This window comes from Giraffa tippelskirchi, chromosome 3 (genome assembly GCF_054371585.1).
Source record: "Giraffa tippelskirchi isolate mGirTip1 chromosome 3, T2T-mGirTip1v1.2.pri, whole genome shotgun sequence".
NCBI classification, from domain to species: domain Eukaryota; kingdom Metazoa; phylum Chordata; class Mammalia; order Artiodactyla; family Giraffidae; genus Giraffa; species Giraffa tippelskirchi.
The window spans coordinates 181,165,827-181,178,346 of record NC_137277.1 but is presented as its reverse complement, the minus strand read 5'-3'; the positions used below and the strand labels follow the sequence as shown (position 1 = coordinate 181,178,346).

General features: G+C 41.9%; 1 protein-coding gene across 18 annotated transcripts in view; it reads left to right on the top strand.

Moving 5' to 3' along the window:
• Positions 1 to 436: 436 nt before the first annotated feature.
• EPB41 (erythrocyte membrane protein band 4.1) overlaps positions 437 to 12,520 on the top strand; it is a 159,786-nt gene continuing 147,702 nt past the window's right edge. For all 18 annotated transcript variants that reach the window (XM_081586323.1, XM_081586319.1, XM_081586314.1 and 15 more), the window contains exon 1: positions 437 to 675. The gene's annotated coding sequence lies outside the window, so the exon portion shown is untranslated. The remainder of the gene's footprint in view (positions 676 to 12,520) is intronic.

The following is a 12,520-nucleotide window of genomic DNA, read 5'->3' as shown; positions in this document are numbered from 1 at the left end:
GCATGGTTAGCTTGGGAGCAACTTCCAAATCTCAGACCCTTACCTGGCCCTCCTGGGGGGTAGAGGGGTGGGGAGCGGAGGGGGGAAAGGGCGTCACCTTGGTCCCGGGCACTAGCTACTCTGTTCCCCACGTGGGTAGCGCGGGGGCCCCCGGGAACTTAAGGGCCTGAGAGCGGGTTCGCGCTTGCGCACACGCGGCTAGCCCCTGGCCTTTTCCCCTTCTTTTCCCTTCCGCTCCCCTCTCCTCACCGGCCTAGGGGAGGGCGGGGGGAAACGTGAGGAGCGAGAACTCGGTCTTAGCCAATGGGCTGGCGGGCCGCGGGCCCGGCCCCCTCCTTCCCTCCGGCGCCGTCCAATAGAAATTTACTACAATGTTGTGGCGAACAGAGGGGGAGGGGCTCGCGGGGCGGGATGGCTGAGGGCCGGGCCAGCCCTCGCCTCGCGAAGGGAAGGCGGGAGGGCGCACGCCGGGGCCGCCCGCTCGCTCCCTTTGCTCGTTCGCTCGTTCCCTCCCTCAGAACGGCGGGTTAGTCAGTCAGTCAGTCAGTCTGCCTGCAGCCCGCGGGGCCAGCGAGCCGCAGAGCGCCGAGCCTCGGACGCCGGCGCCTTCTCCTGCCATTGTTCGTCTGGCGGCTGCGGCGGCGGGCGCGAGAAGCCCGGGCCCCAGAACCACCGGTGAGGCTAGGCTGTGGCGGCGCGCGAGCTGAGCTGGGGTTGGGGGGGTGGGGGGCGCGCGGAGCTGTCCCCGAGGGGACGGTCCTGGAGGCCGCGGCGCCGCCGCCGCCTCTTTGTCTCCAGCCCCTCCGCAGGCCCGGGCCGGGGGCGCGGGCTGCACGGCCTCCGCAAAGCCCTCTCTGCAAGCCGGCGGCCGAAGGGCTTGGAGCCCGGACGCGGTCGGCCTGAGGGGGAAATAAGGCCGGGGTGGCGCTGGGGGGGAGCGTTTAAAAGTTAGGCTCTTGAGTGCATTTTTGACGAGGGGGCGATCGGTACCGTCTGGTCAGGCAGTCATGGTACAGTGGGCAGGAGCCCTAGAAAGAAAGCAGGTGGGGGGCGAGTTGCAGGTTTCGGGTGGCGAAGGTGTGGGGTGCAGCCGCAGAGCGGTTTCTCGGTGACGAGGTATCTGGGCGGTCTGAAGTCAGGCTTAGTTGTGAGGGGTGGAGGGAGCCTGCAAGGACTTGAAGGCCTTCCCGCCACAGACACCCACATCATTAAAAAAAAAATTTTTTTTCCCCCCTAACCCCAGGTCTCTATGCTCTCCCACCGAGTCTTCCCGGGTCCCAGAGACCAAGGGGTTAAATCGATTCTCTCAGCTTCCTGACCTCCTTTTTCAGTTTGTGCATCTGTCGGCTTGGACATATTTCCTCCTGCTCGCTGGGCTGCCTTTACCTGTGGAGAGGGTAGGATCTAGGCTCGTCCACCGAGATGTATCGCCAGGCTGTTATTCCTGGTGGGCGTTTGCCAAAACAGGTTTGTTCTTCCCAGGAACCGGCGTTCTCTTGAGAGTGAAAGTGATCTCAGGTGAAACAAATTGCTGAGGGATTGATTTCTGGCCACATGAATAGCGACTCTCATCCTGTTTTTTTCTTAATTGTACCCAACCGTAAATGACTAGTCTGTGGAGACTTGTCGTTTTTTGGCATATATTGCTGATTAGGAATTAGTTTTTTTCTTTTTAAGAGATGCCGAGCTTTTTTTTTTTTTAGTAGTCTGTGTGACTTCACAGCTGCTATTCTGTTCTGTTTTTAGGGAAGATTGGAAGAAATGGTTATGTCTTCTGTCTTGGATATTATTATAGTGAATTTATACTCTCTTGAGGATGTATACTGTATCCATTGCTGTTAATCGTTACTGTTTTCTGTATTCTCAGTCTTGACAATATTTTTGATCCTTTAAATAAAATATATACATCTTTATATAATTCTCACCTCAGTTTTGTTATGTAGCATTAACTCTTACTTTTTAGGGAAACTTGACATACTCTTCATTTTCCTTTTCTGTAAGTTGGAAACATAATAAGTTCTTTGCCAGGTGACCGATTTTGGTTATATAAGATAGTTTCTTGAGGTGTTATTAATATGATCCATATGGAGTACATAACAGAATATATGGCATACAATAAGCTCTCAATAAATGACAGATTAAACAGTGAATATAAACACTGAGCATCACATTGGCTTGGTATCAAGGTGCTAATTCAGAATGCATTCTACAGCAAGGTTATAATTAAGATAAAGATAAGCATTATTTATATCCCTTGGGAAACTGAAGTGTGGTATATCTTTGTTACTATTAAAAGTGAACTTACCTGCAGCATGCTAACCTTCTGATTCCCTTTTCTTCTAGAACAAAACTACACTTTTTCCCCTTGTATAATTGATTCAGGCTTAGAACTATCAATAGATGATCTGACTCTTTAGACCTTACCAAAATTCTCCCAACATTTATACCAGTGTTTTATAACCAAATGTCTTTTAGGTAAGTCTGTGCGTAGTGTGCCCCGGTCTACCTTTCTACCTTTATTTTCTTTACTACTTGTATTTTCCAGTCAAAAAGAGCTAACTGCTCAGTAATAACCCGTGCTTTCTCATTTGTACCTTTGGCCATGAGCTTCCATCTGTGCTTGTCATTTATCCGTATATTCCTTCTGTTTTCAGTTCTCTTTATGAATGTTCCATACTAATAATTTGAAGTGTGGGGGGAGTGTCCCTATGTGAAAGGAACTTGATGGAACTTTTTGTTTTGTTTTGAGTTTTCTTTGAGCTTCACTGATATGGCCAGCCGGTTGAATTTGAAGTGGTGTTTGTTAAAAGGATTAGGTCCTAAATGCCCCATCAGTATGTGCAACCCTTCGTGGTAGAAGATGGCTGATGGTAGATTAAGAAAACCTCTTAGGGTTCCATTCTGCTCAGAGCTAAGAACTCCACCAATTGACTGGTTGAACACTTGAAAACTCTGGCTGTCAACAAACAGACGAAACTAATAGAAGAAAGTTTTATCTCTTAGGTGGGTTTCTCTACGTCTCTTCCATTTCTTGGTGGTCTAAGAGCTGACATTTCCTTAACGTTTGTTAAACACTCAAATCATGTTTATTGTATCGAAGTAGTAGATATGGTAAACAAGCCTATATTTTAAAGTAGGCTTGCGTTCTTGCTCAGTCGCTTCCGTTGTGTCAGACTCTTTGCGACCCCATGGAGCCTGCCAGGCTCCTCTTTCTATGGGGTTTCTCCAGGCAAGAATACTAGAGTAGGTTGCCTTCTTCTCCAGGGGACCTTCCTGACCCAGGGATTGTCTGCTGCTTTGGCAGGTAGGTTCCTTACCACTAGCGCCACCTGAGAAGCCTTTATAAAGTAGTTCAGTTCAGTTGCTCAGTCGTGTCTGACTCTTTGTGACCCCATGGACTGCAGGATGCCAGGCCTCCCTGTCCATCACCAATTCCCGGAGTTTACTCAAACTCATGTCCATTGAGTCGATGATGCTATCCAACCACCTCATTCTCTGTCGTCCCCTTCTCCTCCTGCCTTCAATCTCTCCCAACATCAGAGTCTTTTCAAATGAGTCAGTTCTTTGCATCAGGTGGCCAAAGTATTGGAGTTTCAGTTTCAACATCAGCCCTTGCAATGAGTATTCAGGACTGATTTCCTTTAGAATGGACTGGTTGGGTCTCCTTGCAGTCCAAGGACTTATAAAGTAGGCTTATCAGTATAATATATAAAAGAATGTGATATGATAATTTATATATTAACAGAATAGCACACAAATCTTCCTCTTTTCTACGGAGAAGGCGATGGCACCCCACTCCAGTACTCTTGCCTGGAAAATCCCATGGACGGAGGAGCCTGGTAGGCTGCAGTCCATGGGGTCGCTAAGAGTCGGACACGACCGAGCAACTTCACTTTCACTTTTCACTTTCATGCATTGGAGAAGGAAATGGCAACCCACTCCAGTGTTCTTGCCTGGAGAATCCCAGGGACGGTGGAGCCTGGTGGGCTGCCGTCACACAGAGTTGGACACGACTAAAGCGGCTTAGCAGCAGCAGCAGCTTCATTTTTTCATTTTAAAGGTACTTGTATTTTCTTTCTTTTTCTTTTTAGAAACATTTCTAAGCTAATATCTAAATTAACAAAGGATTTTAAATGATTCCTGTCTCTAAAAAAAAAAATAGTTGTGGGATTTTGTTGAGATGTATGTAAGTATTTTTCTTGTATCTATGTATGTATGTATTTCTTGTATCTATGTATCTATGTGTTTTTCTTGTTTTTCTCTTTTGTCAGATTTACACCTCACATTTAGAATTCAGCAGTGTGTTGTTTTGTATGCAGCTTGAGTTTAACATTTTTGGAAATTACAGAGCCAGCCTTCCATTTCATTCCTTAGTTTATGGACTTAATTTTAAACAGATTCATTTTATGGGAGATAATGTGCTTACAGTGCTGTTTGGTTTCCTAAAAAAAGCTTCAGAGTTAAGCTTGTCAGAAGAGTTCCCTACAAGTCACAGGATTCTTGAATTCTCTGTAGGTACTTTGATTTGCTTATCAGTAGATTGTGATTTAAAATACTCAGTCTGTGATTTGTGATAGGGCTTGCTTATATTGTTTTCTGAATGTCCAAATATAATTTAATGTTGGTGATCCAATTTTATAATTTGGGAATATTGGTAGCTATCAGGGGCTGAATGTGGTTCTGAAATCAAGAGGTGCATACGTTAGATCACAGTCTGTTTCCTTACTATCTAAGAAGATCAGAGCAAATGCTGCCAGTGTATTTTTCCAAGAGTCGCATCAAATTCGTGATTGGTCACATGCCTATTCAGATAGATTCGTTGCTACCTCTAAAGGATTTTTTTTTTCACCTACTGCTTAAGCGTAGAATCATCTAATTTTATTTGTGAGCTAAACAAGAATAATTCTAGCAACTTTTTTTCTTGTGAACAAATTTGCTTTCTTTCTCTGAATAAAGCCCCCAAAGATTAAATTTTTAAAAACTTTTAAAAGGGCCCTCTGAATTGATAAGTTACGAGTCTTATTTATGTAGAGAATCTAGAATTACTGGAAGGTAATTGGTTCATTGTGTTTGTAATAGCTTTTAGTTAGCGAAGAGCCAGATTCTAAATATATATGTTAATTTTTGTTGTTTAAGTTTGTTGGTACGTCACTGGTGACTTACTTTGTATCCTTTTTATGAGTGGGCTCATGATGTGCACAGTAAAATGCACTGTAACAATCTACCTGGTACACACACTGGATTAGATTAGTATTTTGATTTACTACGCTGTTTTTTGATTTACTATGCTGTTATTTAATGAATACACAGGGAGAAGGATAAAAGAGGTATAGCAGTGAACACGATTCAGAAATTGGAGGGGTTGGAAAAGAGAACTTTGATGTTTTGAGTGCGGGTCTTACTTAGAATTAACTTCCTCACTGACACTACTTCAGCTGTTGGTTTTAGGGAAGTTATAGTGGGAGAATCTGATTACGATAAAAGTCTGCTTACACTTATTTTTGCTAATTATTTTTATTTAAGTGGGATTGTACCCACCTTGAAGTATTTGAAAATAAATTGACTGCTTTTTGAACTTTAAAGAAAAGCAGCATTCCATGGTTGTGGCCGGTACAATTCAAGGAATGACTTGGAGAGACTTTAATATACCTACCTCCTAATTTTCATCAGTTTCCCCAAGTCACCTTAAGTAAATATGCCCCCCTAAAAAAGTCCCTTCCAAAGAGAAATTCCAGAGCCATTTTGGTATCATGTTTATTTTATTATTTCATTCTTTATTGTTTTATTATTACATTTATTAAGACCAGTCCTCATTCTGTAGGTATCTCTTGATTATCTCCAACCTAAATCCATGTGGATTAAACGGTGATTTGTGTATTGAATTGCCGATCTCTTCCTTCCATGGTTGAGGGCTCTTTGGGTCGTTTCCTCCCAATTAGTCCAGGCTGTCTTCTTTCTCAACTCTCAGGGCAGTGTCTGCTTGTTGAAATTAACGTTATTTCTGAACTATGTGGAGTAGAGCTTGGATAGGGTTAGTGTAATCTTGGCAGAGTGGGGAGGAAGAGGCAAGATTATCTGATAAAATAGATAGAAACTGTGATTAAATAGAATGATAAAATTGGAAGAAGCAATAGATGCTCTATTAATATTATCTAATTCTGTTCTATCTACCTTCAATGTATATCTATAATTCTACATTGTAGTTGATCCTTAATTCAGGGGTTACGGGTGCTAATGTTCTGCACAGTTGGAAATCCATGTGTAATTTATAGGTGGACCTCCGTGCGTGTGGTTCTTCCATGTATGTGATTCTGCCTCTGAGGATTCAACCAACCTTGGATGATGTAGTACTGTAGTGTTTACTCATGAAAAAAATCTAAGTATAAGTGAACTCACACGGTTCAAACCCCTGTTATTCAAGGGTTAACTGTATTATCTAAAAATATTATCTATTAATAGGGACAGGAACACCTCAATTTCTTTTGGAACTAGGTGAAAATAATAAGATAAAAAATTGGGTATAGTATATATTCCTGTAGTTTATTGTGATTTATAAATGCAATCTGTCTGCTCCTTGTGTCTTCCATCTCCTATAAAAATACAAATAAACTTTTTGGTAGGCCCTTTATACGTCTGAATTGTGACATTGGACACAGTATAGACTAAGGTTTAGTTACTTTCTGCCTTAATAGTCACTCAGACACTTTAATATTATATTTTGATAGCATTACCATTATAAAGTTATAACATAAAAGTTTTGAGTGAGAAATTCTATGATTTAACAACAATAAAGCATAGCAATATTTTGAATTGGTTGCATTGAAGCCTGTTACCCTTAAGTGTAACAAAATGTATACTTTTGCTAATTTGTGACTAGGGAGTACTATGCCAAAGTTCAGTTGTGATTGTGTTTCAGCTATTAATACTTGTGTAAATTAATAACACTATTATAATCATTTTAACACAATGGGATCTGAACAGTACATCATCTTATAAAGAAGTGCTATTTTAATTTATATGTCAGGCATGTATTTCAGTTAACCAGTTTGAAATTCTACATATATTCAAGTTAAAAGTGTTTCACCTTGATAATACACTTGGTACAGATTTTTGAAATTCATTTCCCCTGCTTGTTTTGACCATATGGACACAGGCAGAACTGTCAAGAGCTCCAAGGATTTAAGCTCAAATTTTACCTGCCAACCATTTCATCATGTAGTGGAGACACATGGAAGGCAGCTTAAAGTGAAGGCTCTTTGTTTTTTTTTTTTTTTGCTACCACCCACTTGCAGTTTCTTGCCCTTTTATGATTTTTAGTGATTCAGAGAATTGACAATGTTGCTAACTTACTACCTGCAGATTTCTGCGAATCTTGATGGTATCATATATAAACCTTTTGCACAGTGTTATATGATGTTGTATATATGTCCTCCCACACGTGTGTCTTTAGAGTAATTTCTTTCCATCTGGTGTTGGAAATGAGTTCTTTGTGAGGTTATTTTTAAATTCTCAAGCTTTCTGGCATCCTCAACACTTGAAATAACACAATTGCTTTTGAAGGCAAGAAAATTCACACAGTATATTTAGTGCTTCTTTCCAGTGAAAATGTGAATAGTATTTTATTTTTAAAAATCATATCTTGCATTCCAAACAGGAAAAATATGTGTTTTATGTTTAGATCATCTCAAGATAGTTTTGTTAGTAGGAAATAATCACTCAGTTGTTGCCAAGTAGATAAAGTAAAGGAGAAGTGGTTAAAGGAAAGGATGCCAAGAACAAGAGAATTGTTAGAAGAAAGAAGTTTCAAAGATATTTTATTCTCTGAAAGTTTATTGATATCCTTTTCTGAACTCTTGCAGCATTTGTTTGTTGCAAACCAAATTTGTCATGTGTTGCTTTGTATTGTGCATGAAACTGGTGCTTCCCAGTAAGATTGTCAGCTTCTGGAGAGCAGAGCGTCAATATCCTGTCTTTCATTGCCCTCCTCATTCCCCCAGACACAGGCACTGCTTAGAATGGTAGTTAGATACATAACATTGGGGACATCCTAGACATGTAGAAGTATAGTGAGAATGTGAAATCCAGGATAATTAAGACCTGGTTATGAATCTTACTGCTTCTGATTGCCCTTCTGTATGTGTGTGTGTATCGTATTTTCTTGGAAAGTAAGTTGCAGATATCATGAAAATTTACCCCTAAAAGACTTCATTATGCGTTTTCTAAGAATGAAGACATTATTCTACATAATCACAGTACGATTATCATACCTAGGAAAATGAACAATATTTACATAATAACAATCAATATCCAATCCATTTTTTAAAAGATGTATGTCATCTACTCAGAAGGAGTCATCCAATAGTTTTTTTTTTTCTCCAGATGCTATTTTTGTTAACTTCTCTTTGCTAGTTGTATTATCTCTAACATGACTGTTAAGGTACACTGGTTAACTAGAAATGTTTAATAGTTAATGTACTCCCTTTGGTGTTTCATAAGATTGAAAAGACTAGCATTGAGGCGATGATTGCATAATGATCATAGCATCATATTTAAATACATATCTTAAAGGATATATCAGGTTTCCAAAGGTCAAGGTGTTTTTTCGTTTTCATTCATGCAACAAAGATTTAGTACACAAATCACTCTGTTCCCTGGGGATACAGCAGTGAACAAAATTCCCAGCCCTCCTGAAGTTCACATTTGGTCTAACCTGAGATTCTACTGCACTGTTTTCCACTGATGAGGATAAAAGCTGGTCTTCCAAGGGGCAGGGTGTTTTTGGATTTTTGTTATGTGTACTATGGTAGGCAGCCTTTAAGATGGCCCAGTGATTCGTGCCTCCTGGTATTCATGCCTTGTGTAATCCCTTCCCTTTGAGTGTGCCCTGGACCTGGTGACTTACTTCTGATGAATAGAATATAGCACAGTGGTGGGATGGCACTTCCAAGATTAGGTTACAAAGGGCTGTGGTTTCTCCGTTGGGCTCTCTCATCTCTCATCTCAGGCTCTCTTCCTGTCACTCGGATCACCAGCTGCTATAACCTAAGAACATTCAGGCAGCCTATGGAGAGGCCCACATGGTGAGAAACCAAGTCTGTCAGTAACTACCATGAAAGTGAATTTGGAAGCAGATTCTTTCAGCAGAGTTGAGCTTTGAGAAGAGCGTAAACCTTGTTGACAGCTTGACTGCCACTTTATCAGAGACCCTGAACCAAAGGCATCGAGCTAAGCCATGCCCTTGAATTCTTGACCCATAGAAGTGGAGATAATAAATGTTTGCTGTTTTAAACCACCAAGTTTCAGAGGTAATTTGTTATATGACAAGAGACAACTGATACATCTGTGCATGCTCAGTCGTGTCCAACTCTTTGCAATCCCATTGACTGTAGCCTGCCAGGTTCCTCTGTCCATGGGATTTCCCAGGCAAGAATACTAGAGTGGGTTGCCGCTTCCTCCTCCAGGGGATCTTCCTAACCCAGAGATTGAACCTGTATCTCCTGCGTTTCCTGCATTGCAGGTGAATTCTTTACCCGCTGAGCCCTTGGGGAAACCCCAATACATCTACCATTTATTAATTTAATAAAAATTTATGAATCATCTGCTATTTACCAGGTCCTATCCTAAGTGCACTGGGACATAACAGTGAAGAAAGTAGACTAGAAATGTCTGTTCTTGTGGAGTTTACATTTAGTGGGAGAGGACAAATAATAAAGTATACAAATCAGGGATAAAATGGAAGGTTTTAGTGAGGATCAGAGAAAGCAGGACAAGGGAGCGAAGAGGGAGGGAAGTGGGATGGATATTTTAGGTAGAGTGGTCAGAAACAACCTCTCTGGTAAGGCAGCTTTTGAGCAGAGTCGTGAATGGTATCTGGAGAAGAGCATTCCAGGCAGAACAACAGGTGCAAAGGTGAAGGATGTTTGGTGTGTTTGAGAAACATTAAGTAAGCCAGCATGGCAAGATCAAGATCATCTAGGGGCAAATGGTAGGAGCTGAGTTCAGAGAGGCTGCAAGTGGGAGGAACAGTTGGTGTGGTGCCCTGGTGGCTATGCTACAGACTTTGCACTTTTTTCTGAGATGAGAATTTTTGTGAGGGTTTTGAGCAGAGGAGTGACATGATCATCTAACTGATATGTATTAATTGATTGTCTGGTCTTCCCAGGTGGCTCAGTGGTAAAGAATCTGTCTGGCAATGCAGGAGATGCAGGAGATGTGGGTTCAATCCCTGGGTCTGGAAGATCCCCTGGAGAAGGAAGTGGCAACCCATTCCAGTATTCTTGGTGGAAAATCCCATAGACAGAGGAGCCTGGCAGGCTGTAGTCCATGGGGTCACAAAGAGTCGGACATGACTGAGTGATTGGGCACACACACACAATTGATTATCTACAATCAGCAGGACCTTATGGGTGTATGTGATCACAAAAATGTAGAAGACATGACTTCTTTCCTAGAGAAGTTTAGTGATCCAGTATTAGAAATGCCTGGGCAGGTCTTCACTGGTGGTCCAGTAGCTAAGACTCTGTGTTCCCAATGCAGGAGGCCCAGGTTCAATCCCTGGTCAGGGAACTAGATCCCACATGCTACAACTAAGAGTTCTCATGCCTCAACTAAAAATCCTGCATGCTGCGACTAAGACCTGGCACAGTCAATTAATTAATTTAAAAAAATGACTGAGTATGTATATAAAGCTTAGAAATAGATGCGTTAGGTCCAAAAGACACATAGTTATGGGAACAGCACAGAGTATAACCTGGGCTAAAGTTCTGGCTCTTTGTTTTAACACCTTTCAGCAATTGACTGGGGGGTTGTATATGCTTGGTAAAATAATAATGCTAGTTTTTATCAATGACTTATTATGAGCCATGCTCTGGACTGTGTTCTTTATAGGGATGACATAGGTATTGAAGGTTTGAGCCTGAGGGCTTGAATGCCTGGTTTTAAATTCTTGGTGTGCCACTTTTAAACTGGTGGTGACCTTGGGCAAGTTACTTATGTACCTCAGTTTACTCATTGTATAACATGTGGATGATAAAAAATACCTTTTAAGGTTGTTATGATGATTAAATGAGTTAATATATGCAAGATATGTGGGACAGTGTCTGGCACCAGATAAATGTTAGCCATTATTTTTACATTTCAGCCTCACCACATCCCTGTGAAGTAGGTGTGAGTCATCCCATTTTATATTTTAAGTAGCAGGTTAAAAGTTAAGTAACTTGTCCAAAGTTTTATAATTAGCAAGTGAAAATTGGCCTCAAAGTCGAATTCTTAGCTCCCTGAGCAGGGATCAAACCTATGCCCCCTGCAGTGGGAGTGCAGTGACCCCTGGACCTCCAGGGAAGACCCCCAGATTCCTTACTGCTGCACCTTTACTTAGTACAACCACAAACTTGTTAGGAGAGATGCAGGCTTTCTCTCTGAGATGATTTCTTAATGATTGTGATCTTGTGAAAGTACTTTACCATGCCTCAGTTTACTCTTCTATAAAATAAGGATAATACATTACATAGAATACATAATAATGACAAACAAAAACAAACTTTGCAGTGTGCCCACCATCATCTACAGATGATCAGTGAATGTTAGTTCCCTTTTGGAGAAGGCAATGGCACCCCACTCCAGTACTCTTGCCTGGAAAATCCCATGGATGGAGGAGCCTGGTAGGCTGCAGTCCACGGGGTCGCTAAGAGTCGGACACGACTGAGCGACTTCACTTTCACTTTTCACTTTCATGCATTGGAGAAGGAAATGGCAACCCACTCCAGTGTTCTTGCCTGGAGAATCCCAGGAACGGCGGAGCCTGATGGGCTGCCGTCTATGGGGTCGCACAGAGTCGGACACTACTGAGGTGACTTAGCAGTAGCAGTTCCCTTTTACCTAAGATAAAATCTGACTTGTGAACATGGGGAAAATAATCTTTGGTTAAGAAGAAGAATTTTTATATCTTGCCCCATACATTTTCTCTACTTCAGTTGGGCATCTGTGGTGCTCAGATGGTAGAGAATCTGCCTGCAATGCTGGAGACCTGGGTTTGATCCCTGGGTCAGGAAGATCGCCTGGAGGAGGAAATGGCAACCCACTCCAGTATTCTTGCCTGGAGAATCCCATGGATAGAGGCTGATGGGCTACAGTTCATGGGGTTGCAAAGAGTCAGACATGACTGAGGAATTAACACTTCCACTTTCTTTCAAATATAATATAGCTCTTTAGAAACATATATGGTTTTGTCTACCTTTGGATTTCATTCAGACCTACGCTGTAAGATTTTTAAGCCTGTGTGTGAGTATTCTGAAGACCCATTTCACAGCAATTCTGGCTTCAGAGCTTCATTTCCGGGTTGGTAGGACAGGATCATGTGGTTGATGTCCCCATTGTTGCTTTTATCTTTCACAGCAGATGTGAAAGTAAACATACAAGGTTGAAAAACAGGAAGAGGTTTGGCTGATGTTCGTTGGGAGGGTATTTTTGCAGGGGAACTGTACACAAGCCACCTGAAAGCTGAAGTGCCTTGAATCTTTCT